Raw genomic sequence first — 11,655 nt, forward strand, 5'->3', positions numbered from 1 at the left:
AGACATAAGAAATCTAAAATTTTTCTTCACTAATATAAAAACTATAAAAGGCTTGAGTAAATGTTTAATATGTATTTTAAAAACAACAGATTTAAAACAAATCTATTGTTTTAATTTTGAGAGAAGAAAAAAAAACAGACCCCAAAATACTAAGAGCTAAAAGTAAAAGGGCCAAGAGTCAAATTGCTTTCATGCCTTGTTTCATTTCTATCATGACTGACAGTAGAAATAGTCTGTTTACTGGCCAGAAGTTAGAGAATATATTTTTCATGGCAAGAAAAGAAAATCTATGAAGAAAGATACTCAGATACAGGTATCAATCTGTGGAAATTTCCATTTTTAGAATCCCATTAAAAATCGTGATTCTGGGATAAATTATCTGTAAAACTGCTACTACACGAAAAGTACTGTACTAAGCATTTCACATTCCACCAAGCAAAGCTAAGCAGGTGGGCTGGCCCCATTTTACAGGTGGGTAGTTTAGAAAAATCAAGGTTCAAAAAAGGTAAAGAATTATATATATAGTTTTCTTAACTCAAGAACTTACAAAGCATTTGTCCACTTATAATTTAAATATGAAATCAGGGACAATGGTACAGCAGAAGATTTATCTTATGACTGAAAGTCTTGGAATCACAAATATGTTACTGACATTTTACTTTCCTTCAGCATTCTAATGTATTAAGAAAGGCAGCCTGAAAATCCCAGTTCAGAAGAGTATATTAGCTGCATGAATTTCCAGATTTAAAACAAATCTATTGTTTTAATTTTTTTCTAAAATGTCCACTACTAGAAAACGATATATGCCTTGCTTTACAGAAACAAAATCAAGTACATGTACAATACATAAAAAGCACTTTAAATTTTTAATTTAAAATAGTCACAGGGAGTTATACAGACAGTAGGTCCTGTGTACTTTACCTAGTTTCTCCCAATGGTGACATCTTAAATAACCACAATATAGTATCAAAACCAGGGCACTGACATTGGTTCAATATGTCTATAGACTTTTATAACAGTTTATCACATGTGCAGATTTGTATAATCACTACTGCAAAAAGATACATAGTTATTCCATCACTATAAAACTCTTCACATTCATCCCTCTCTTCCTGCCATTCCTAAGTCTTGACAAGCACCATTTCTAATTTCTAATTCTATGTTTCTAATTTTGTTACTGTTTTTCTTTTAAGAGATGGGATCTCAGTTTGTCTCCCAGGCTGGAGTGCAGTGATGCAATCATAGCTCACTGCAGCCTTGAACTCCTAGGCTCAAGCAATCCTCCTGCCTTAGCCTCTCAAGTAGTTGGAACTACAGGTGTGAGTCACCACACTGGACTTAATTTTGTTGTTTTAAGAAAGTTATATAAATGAATCATATACTATGTGACTTTTTGAAATGGCTTTTTGGATCTAGCACAATGCTTCTGGGATCCAAGCTATTATATTTATCAATAGTATATTCCCTTTAACTGTTGGACAGCATTTCATGAGATGCATATACCACCATATGCTTGGACATTCACCTACTGAAGGACATTTAGTTGTTTCCCAGTTTTTGGCTATTACAAATAAAGCTGCTATAAATATTCATGTACATATTTTTAGTGAACGTTAAGTTTTCATTTCTCTAGGACAACTGTCCCGAAGTGTGACTGCTGACAAGTGTCATATTTGTTTAGTTTTTAAAGAAATTTTAATACAGTTATTGAGTTTTTTTACATTTATAGACAAGATCATCAAATTTATATGGAAAAGAAAATAAACTAAAAAAGCTAAAACTATTTTTTTAAAAAGAAAAATTAGTCTATTTGATTTCAAGACTTACTGCATAGCTATAATACTCAAGATTGGTATTGGCAGAGGAAACAGTCAATGGAACAGAACTGAGAACCCAGAAATAGCCCGCACAACTAAGTTCAACTGATTTTTTTTTTTTACGAAGATGCAAAAGCTATCTAATGGAGAAATGATAGATTTTTTCAACAAACAGTGCTGAAGTGATTAAATACGATCTGAAGGCCAGAAAACATGCACGCATGCACACACACACACGCACGTACCCCCAAGAAAACAAAAACGGCAAGAAAAAAACCCTCCACCTAAATCTCACACATTATATAAAAATTCAAAACAGACAAAACTTTTAAAAAATGGCAGGGGGAACCTTCAGTATCTAAAGCTTGGTAAAAATTTTGACACAACACCAAAAACACAACCCATGAAAGAAAAGTTCTTGCTCAATAAACTCGCCTTTATCAAATTAAACTTTTGCTCTACGAGAGAAATGCAAAGACAAACTACAGACTAGGGAAAAAATATCTGCAAACCACACATCTGACTAGAACTCAGATATAGAATATGTAAAGAATTCTCAAAACTTCAGGGATAAAAAGAAAAAAAAATCCAATTAGAAAGTAAGCAAAGAGGCAAGCATGCTGGCTCATGCCTGTAATCCCAGCACTTTGGCAAGCCAAGACAGGCAGATCACTTGAGGCCAGGAGTTCAAGACCAGTCAGGGCAATCTGGCAAAACCCCATCTCTACTAAAAAACACAGAAATTAGCCACATGTGGTGGCATGCACCCATAATCCCAGCTACTCAGGTGGCTGAAGCAGGAGAATTGCTTGAACTCAGGCTGTGGAGGTTGCAGTGAGCTGAGAAAGCGACACTGCATTCCAGTCTGGGTGACACAGCAAGACTGTTTAAAAAGAAAAAAAAAAAGTGAGCCAAAGAAGAGAAATTTCACAGAAAAAGTTTACTGATGACAAATAAGAACATGAGACGTTCAATCATCCTAGGCATTTGAGAAATACCAATTAAGGCCAAAAACGTTATCACCACACACTTAATAAAGAGCTAAATTAAAAAACAGCGGCAACATCAAATGCTGGCAAAGACAGAGAAGCTGGATCTCTCACACCACAGGTGGGACTAAAATCTCTTTTGAATTAGCTTTTTTCTAAAAGACACAGAGTAACTGTTTTTCATGTTGTCAGAGTCTGTAAATCTTAAAATCAGAATTTTGCTTACTGTACTTTCAATTAAAAATGTGCCAATTCTTTACAATGATGTAGAGAAAATATATTTTAGTTAAGCATATCATAGGCAACAGATTTCTTACATGTCAAAAATATTTGGGAGGGTGGGGGGCTGTGGTGCAAGACTACTGCAGTCAGGTTTGCTTTATCTCCATTTCCATCACTTAACAGCAAAGAGCCTTGAAATTCTCATTCTCTCAATCTAATGTTCCCAAAGGATTATTAATTCATACCAAAAAAAATTTTCTCTCAAAAGAAAAACAAACAGGCTTTGTCAACTGTCTAATGTTGTAAACTCTTCCTCCTAAATTTGGAGTTAAGGAAGGAAGAAATTGGCTAGGCGTGGTGGCTCACGCCTGTCATCCCAGCACTTTGGGAGGCCAAGGTAAGAGGATTGCTTGAGGGGCAGGAGTGCCAGACCACCCTGGTCAATATAGCAAGACTCTGTTTTTATTGGAAAAAAAAAAAAAAAAGAAAAGAATGAAGAAATACTATGCTCTATACTAAGAACGCAGACAAAATATTCTTAACATACGAGCATTAACTAATAACACCTAAAAGATGTTTTATTTGCCATTTAGTATTTTACAGATTAAAACACGCTTCCATACTGGAAGAGAGCCTCCTATGTTTCAAATCAGTGCCTACTTCAAGTCTTAAAATGTTCTAACAAAACTTAAGCTGCTCCTACTGTTATAAAATCTAGAGAACTTCATAGAAATCCAACATGGCAGCGTTTTCTGAGAAATATAATCGCTGTTGTGCAGGACAAGCCCCAACTTCCACTACGGAAGCAAGCAACTGTATCCTAAACAAAAAACTCCCTAATATTAAGCTTCTAGAATACTATCTGTTGCACGACAATTACTAAATATGTGCTTAATGAATAAGTAAATAAGATCCACCAAGTGATCTCATAATTGACATATGTAAAAAATTTTAGACGTTTTAAAAATTAAAACTACTGGTATTTTTCAACAGGTGTCAGTAGCTCATGGCCAGCACTTCAGCTGCTGGTCAGAGCACCGTGCCTAAAATATCCCAGCTATGCAGAGGCAGAGATTCCTAAATAGATGTCTGTCTGGCATAGGATGGGGCTAAGGAAGGCAGAGCAATGCTAAAATTAATGTGGGAAACAATTAGCAAGAGGAAATCACTCTAATAGCTAAAGGAAGCCAAAGGAGCAGTGGTGGATCGACTCCTGGTATGTATCTGAATAAGGAGAAAGTGTAATTATAATTCCCTTTTAAGCCAATTTTTTTCCCTTGATAATACCAAACTTTATCTAATCTTTTAAAAAGTCGATTAATCTCTTCAGGTTTTGAAGATTCTATATCCTGCTAAATCCTTTATGAAAACCCTGTGCAGAAAATCTGCATTTGATACCAGAGCATAACTTAGCATTTCATGATTTGAGAATCATTTTTTTCTAAAGCAGCAAGCATTTTTTTTCAATTGATCCTAAAAAATTAAAATCTGATGTGAAACAGCAGAAAGACTGCTATTTTAGAACATATTCAAGAATGCAAAAAATGGCAATTTAAGACTGTTTCAAAGAATCAAACTGAGGCTCATGCTTCTAGGATAGTATCAGTCATTACCAAAATTTCACACATTAGAAAGCATGGCAGGACAGTGGTTGTGTAAATTGGTACTGTCCTCTCTGAAGGACAACATGACAACATTTTATAAAAATTTCACTTAAACTTTCTAGCCAAAAATTGCATTTTCAGTAACCAAAAGATATACTTGGAGATGCGTATTACTAAAGACAAAACCAAAAATCCAAACACCAAAAAACCCCCAAAAAACTTACTAAAGCACTACATGTTTCATGTATCCAACCTCTTCATGACTGTCCTAGAGAAGTAAATACTGGCCCATTTTACAAATGGAGAAAACAGATGAAGATAAGTAAATGTCACTAGTATTTAATGGAAGTGGAACTTGAACTTCAGAATCCACACTTCTAAGTACAACACTATGCTGCCTTGCCAGAGCAGAATAGAACATTCGAAATAACCTACTTGGCCATCAATAAATGATATGATAAATTAATATACCCAAACAACGGAATACAGTCCGTCCTCCTTATCCATGGCTTCTGCATCCATGGACTAAACCAACCCAGGATCAAAAATTGTTGGGGGAGGGGGGAGGAGACAAAAAATAATACAAATAAAAAACTATAACAACTATATTAACTATTAACATAGCATTTAAATTGTAATATTATAAATAGAGATGATTTGAAGTATATGGGATGTGAGTAGGTTATATGCAAATACTACACTATTTCATATAAGGGACTTTGGAATTCGTGGTTTTGGTCCTGGAACCAATTCCCCTTTAATATCAAGGGACGATTGTACAGCACAGCTTTAAACAAGAATACATCATTTGGGCTAACATGGAAAATCTCCAGGTTAAGTGCAGAAAAGTTGGAGTTTTAAAAAAGAATGCTCTTTCTCTATATATTTAGTTCTTGAATAAGCCTAAAATATCTGTGATGTACACACGAAACTGGTGATACTGGTTACCTCTGGAAAGTAGGTATGCTGGGCAAGCGAGACCTACCTTTTTGTACTGTTTGATATATATATATATGCACATACACATATATTTTAATTCGGGACATACACGTACACCACCTATTCAAAGTAAAAACTATTTCAGAAGACATAATCCTGCTATTGTCATTAACTAGCAGGTTAAGCTGCCTAACCTTTATGCAGTTCAGTTTCCCCACTATAAAAACCTGAAAGGTTGAAATCTGGTGATTTACCTAACCTTTGACAACATCAATACCTAACTCAGATCAGAATGGAGCTACCTCTGCAGGGGAATGGTGGGAAGGATCTCAGAAGGTATTTCTAACCCTGCACACTAGAACTCCATTTTGGTTCTAACATCCTTTGACTAAAGGTTTTACAATCAGACAGCCGTAGGTTCAAATTCAGCTCCCTCTTTTCTTAGTTGTTCTGTAACGGTGAATAAGATATTTCTCAACTACAAAGTGGGATAATACTCACCAAAAAAGATTATGAAAATTAAATACAAGGGCACACCTAACATAGTGCCACTGCTGATGCAGAGTAACTCTGAAGACAATCTTGCAGCAAAACATTAACCAGCTAGTATGCCTAACAACTCTGGTATGACATTTAAACTAAAAGTACAGCCTTTATTCCTCAAGAATTAGAAAATTTCCATTCTGTACCAAACATAAAAGACAGTTTCTCAGAATTTGTATGTTTCACAAAATAATAATTCACCAGAAATTCTCTTTTGTAATCCCGACTTGTGTATAAAAAGCACTATGTCTATTAGTTATGCACTGCTGTCACCTCAACTATACAAACTGTTAACTTATTTGAAGATTAGATACGGCGTATGTCCTCATCAACGCTTTTCCAAAAATAATTGGTTGCCTCCGACATTAACAAAGGTATTTAATGACTTCATGATTTCAGAAACCTTCTCCTGCCTGTCTCCAAAATCCTACAGACTCGCACAGCCCGCTGGCATTTACACCCAATTTAAGAAAATAGAAATTTTTGCCTGAAAACCAATTACTCTTCTAACCAGTATAATGACAGCAAACACTAACTTTCCCTTGCAAAAAGAAGCCGATAAACACAAGCCTTTCCCAGAAACCCTTCACACAAACGCTTTTTTCTCCACGTTGAAGACACTAACAAATCAGAATGACCACGTAAATCCCCAACGTTTCCCTCTTACAAATTTGAAGGCGGACGCTAAGTCTGGCAGCACAACCCGACAGTGTCACCCCACACTATCAGAGCGGATCATTCGCAAAAAGCCTTTTTCAGCGACGAAAAGGGCATCAAGCATTTATCAGAAACACACACTTCCCCAGAGAGTCTCTACAACACCCGATATCCTTAATCACTTTAAAGAATGATTGGAAAAGTTGAAGGGAAAAACCAATTATGCAAATATCCTTGGAATAAGAAGCAACTTCCCTCCGTCGCTTTTTCTACGGGTCGGGGCAATATTTAGCATTCCCAACGTAAAAATTATCTTTTTAAAAAAGGAGGGCAGCAACAGTCACTGGCTGAGGGGCACCCACCGACCTCCCCCCCCCCGCCCGCCCCACCAGGTCCGCACGTTCTTGAGCCCCGCACCCGAGTTTGGCGGAAGGTTGCTGCTCCCCGGGCTGGCACCGCGGACGCCGGGCCCGCCACCGCCTCCTCCCAGACAGCCATTTTTACCCGCGGAGTAGGCGGCCCGGTCCCCAGAGCGGGCTTGTTCAAACCTCCTCCCCTCCCTCCGCAGCCCAGGGTTTCCCCGGCCTCCGGGGAGACGTGAGATGGACCCGCAGAGTAACAGCCTTTGTAGATCTCAGAATGGATCAGAACCATTTGTTACCGAACAAGCGATGATGCGGGCCCAAGCTGCATGGGTCCGGGCCGAGGGCGGGCCCGGGGCGAAGGGGGCTGGGCGGGTGTCGCCGCCGCTTGGGCGCCGGGAGGGTGGCAAGCGGGGGCGCGGCGAGGGCCGCCTTCTCCCTCGCCCTCCCGCCCCCAGGAGTCCGGCTCCCCGACGGCAGCGCGGCGGGGAAAGGGTGGGGGGAGGGAGCTGGAGGAAAAGAAGGGGTCGGCCGAGTCTCTTACCTTGCTCTCCGCTGGGAGTTGGGCTGGCTGGGTGGCCCGGGGAGGGGAAAAGGGTCGGGGGAGGGGGCGGGGAAAGGGGGGAGCCCTAGCGAGGTGTAGCTTCGGAGCAGCTCCCGCCGCCGCCACAGCCGGCGCCTCCTTTCCGATTCACTCAAACAAACAAGATGGCTGCCGTTACGCCGCGGCTCTTCCTGCCGCCCAAATCCTCGGTTCAAATCGGCAGGATGTTTACGGTCAAAATGGTACCTGTGCGCCTGCGCAGCCAGCCTAAGCCCCAGAAGGAGCGGCGCAGGCGCAATGACTATTTCCTTTTCTTTGGAACCCGCCCTCTGTTTGTGGAGTCCGCAACTGAGCAAGCGCAAAGGTGATTATCTTGCGACAGGGTCTTGGGAGTTGCGGTGTTAGCCAATAGCGCGGGATAGCGCACGCGGAGTGCTTTCCAGCGCGGCGAATATTTGCGTTTAGCTTTATTCTTGTGCTTGTTTTAAAGAAAAAAGCTGTCGTGGTGCAATTTTGTGTGCCCCCACCAAAAAATTCATTTTATGGCTCTATAGGGATGAGATAACATAAAAACCTCAAACTAACTCCGTAAAATATAGAGGTTCATTTGTTCAGTTGACCTATATTATAGAGGGTCTTATGTTTGCTATACTTTGGGCTCTGGATATAGTGATTAATATAACAGAGATAATACCTGCTCTTTGGAAATTTTCAGTATAGCTTGGGAGGAATCTTAAAATTTCTTATCTTAAAAGACTTACTTGTAAGAAATTTACTTTTGTTTTTATTGTAGATATCTTTCCAGTGATGAAAGAAATTGAAGAGGACACACAAAAAATGGAAATATATTCCATGTTCATGGATTGGAAGAATCAATATTGTTACAACTCCCATACTACCCAGAGCAATCTACAGATTCAATGTAATCCCTATCAAAATATCAATGACATTCTTCACAGAAAGAGGAAAAAAATCCTGAAATTTATATGGAACCACAATAAGACCCAGAATAGCCAAAGCAATCCTAAACAAAAGAATAAAACTGAAGGCATCACATTACCTGACTTCAAATTATACTACAAAGTTGTAGTAAACAAAACAGCATGGTACTGGCATAAAAACAGATACATAGACTAATGGAACAGAAGAGAGGACCTATAAATAAATCAATACATATACAGTCAACTAATTTCTGACAAAGCTGCCAAGAACATACATTGGGAAAAGGACAGTCTCTTCCAAAAATTGTTCTGGAAAAACCAGATAATTATATGTAGAAGAATGAAACTAGATCACTATCTTTTGCTGTATTAAAAAAATCAAAACAAAATGGCTTAAAGACTGGAATCTAAGATTTGAAACTACTAGAAGAAAACGTTAGGGAAATGCTTCAGAACCAAATATTTCTTAGTAAGACCTTAAAAGCATAGGCAAGCAAAGCAAAAATTGGCAAATGGTATCATGCCAAGTTAAGAACCTTCTGCAAAGCAAAGGAAACAACAAAGTGAAGAGACAACCCATCAAGTGGGAGAAAATACTTGCAAACTACTCATCTATCACAGGATTAATAGCCAGAATATATAAGGAGCTCAAACAATATAGGAAAATAATCCAATTAAAAAATGAGCAAAAGACCTGAATGGGTAGTTCTCAAAAAAGACATACAAATGGCCAACAGGTATATGAAAAAAAATGCTTAACATCACTAATCATCAGAGAAATGCAAATCAAAACTGGGATGAAGTATAATCTCATCCTAGTTGAAATGGCTTTTATCCAAAAGATAGGCAATAATGAATGCTGATAAAGATGTGGAGAAAGAGGAACACTTGTACACTGTTGGTAGGAATGTACAGCACTGTGAAGAACAGTATGGAGATTCCTCAAAAACCTAAATATAGAGCCACTATATGAGCCAGCAATCCCACTCCTACATAAATACAAAAAAAAAAAAAAAAAAAAAAGGAAATTAGTACATCAGAGTGGTATCTGCCCTCTCACATTTATTGCAGCAAGATTCACAATTGTCAAGATATGGAATCAACGTGTCTATCAGTGGATAGATGGGTAAAGAAAATGTGGTACATATACATAAGATAATATTTTTCAGTCACAAAAAGAAAAAAGTCCTTTCATTTGCTGCCACATGGATGGACCTGGAAGACATTAAGTGAAATAAACCAGGCACAGAAAGACATTAGTGTGAATGTTCGCACTAATATGTGGTAGCTTAAAAAAAAAAAAAAGAACTCATGGAGAGAGAAGGTAGAATGATGGTTACCAGAGCCTGGGAAGGGTAGTGGGGAGGGGGCAGATGAGTACAAAATCTGCCCCCTCAGATTTGGTACAAAAATACAATTAGAAGGAATAAAATCTAGTGTTTGGTAGCATAATAGGGAAACTATAGTTAATAATTTACTGTGTATTTCAAAATAACTAAAAGAGTGGAATTGGAATGTTTCTAACACAAAGAAATGATAAATACTTGAGGTGTTGGATACCTCAATTACCATGATTTGTTACACATTGTATGCTTGTATTGAAATATCAGATGTACCTTATAATTATGTACAACTATTATAAATCCATAATAATAAAAACGTTTTTTAAAAATAAATTTTGTGTCCAGTTTCTGAATGTATTTTCATTTTAAAGTAAAACACACAAGAAAAACAAACATTTAAGTCTATATATTCTTCACTGTCGCAACCACTACTTCTGGACTGATTTGTCACACATTGTATGCTTGTATTGAAATGTTAGATGTACCTTATAATTGTGTACAACTATTATGAATCCATAATAATAAAAACGTTTTTTAAAAAGAAATTTTGTGTCCAGTTTCTGAATGTATTTTCATTTTAAAGTAAAACACAGGAAAAGCAGACATTTAAGTCCATTTACTCCTCATTGTCAGCAACCACTACTTCTGGACACTTCCAGGGTTTTAATGACACACAGAACAACTCACTTTTACCCTTCTTATGCTGCTATAGGGGGTGGATAAGAAAGTGGACAGTCTTGTGCTCCACTCACAGTGGGTCAACTGTTTTGGGGTTGGGGCAAGGTTAGTCTCACTGGCTGGAATCCATTAGCTAAGTGGCCATACTGGCCAGAGCTCAAAGCTTCATCAAGTGAATTCCTGTTTTAGTTAGCCAAATATGTTAGGTTCTTTTGGTGTGTTTTTTAATGGAGACTTTAAGAAGTTGGCATTAAGGCTAGTTGTTAAAATCGCAAGCTGGAGAGTGAAAGGGTACAAGCACTTTTAACATTTTAAACATGCTTTCCCTCGACCAATATAGATTAGACGCTCAAAGCACTTAAATCCTTCCTGCTGGTGTGGCTTTAAGCAAACTCAACAGTGGCAGTTGTTGCATCATCTCAAGAAAGAAAAAAATACACGCTCATTGACAATTAAACTCCTTGCAACACAAATTAGATTTCTGTCAGTGAACAATTTAATCCTTCACTTCAAAATAATTTAAGTGTATCAGCTGCTAAATGACCTCAAAACTAGTCATGTGGGAAAAGTCTCCTGTCAGGTTAAGAATCACACAACCATGTTGCATGGTGAAGATGTTGTTGTTCATATTAAATTTCAGTTTAAATCAATCTTAGCTTCAAACTAAGCTTGATGGCCAGGTGAATATGCATTGGTACTTCCTGTCTCTCTTATATTACATTAGCTTTTAGAGTTTTTGTTCATGGAACCATATGTTTCTCCTCTGTATTTGAATAAAAACAATTCTCTTTTCCTCATTTCTAGCAGCAAGTCTGATTCTAATATTTAAATCAACAGACTTACCTTTTTCTTACGACTTTTTTTTTCACTTTTGGGGGATGGTTATGAACATGGGCTTTGGGTTCAAATTCTTCTCTTCTACCTCCCAGCTGTTTTAACATGTACAATTAATGTCTGAGCTTTGATTTCTTTATTTATAAAATGAGGATAATACTTGTCATGATGGTTGAAATAAT

At 37.8% G+C, this 11,655-nt stretch overlaps 1 protein-coding gene and 1 long non-coding RNA gene across 5 annotated transcripts in view; one reads left to right on the forward strand and one right to left on the reverse strand.

The window, feature by feature from the left end:
• Positions 1-7,843, reverse strand: part of RAD21 (RAD21 cohesin complex component) — a 28,873-nt gene extending 21,030 nt beyond the window's left edge. The window contains exon 1 of one of the 4 annotated variants that reach the window (XM_005563963.4): positions 7,678-7,843. The gene's annotated coding sequence lies outside the window, so the exon portion shown is untranslated. Of the gene's footprint in view, positions 1-7,188; positions 7,497-7,677 lie in introns of those variants that run through there. The other 3 variants (XM_015455127.3, XM_065519545.1, XM_015455128.3) reach the window with 3 other exon arrangements.
• Positions 7,796-10,506, forward strand: LOC102143980 (uncharacterized). Its single transcript, XR_010577461.2, has 2 exons — positions 7,796-8,041; positions 8,471-10,506. It is a non-coding gene; the product is annotated as an uncharacterized lncRNA (long non-coding RNA).
• The last annotated feature ends 1,149 nt before the right edge of the window (positions 10,507-11,655 follow it).

Source organism: Macaca fascicularis, chromosome 8, assembly GCF_037993035.2.
Source record: "Macaca fascicularis isolate 582-1 chromosome 8, T2T-MFA8v1.1".
In the NCBI taxonomy this organism is placed as follows: domain Eukaryota; kingdom Metazoa; phylum Chordata; class Mammalia; order Primates; family Cercopithecidae; genus Macaca; species Macaca fascicularis.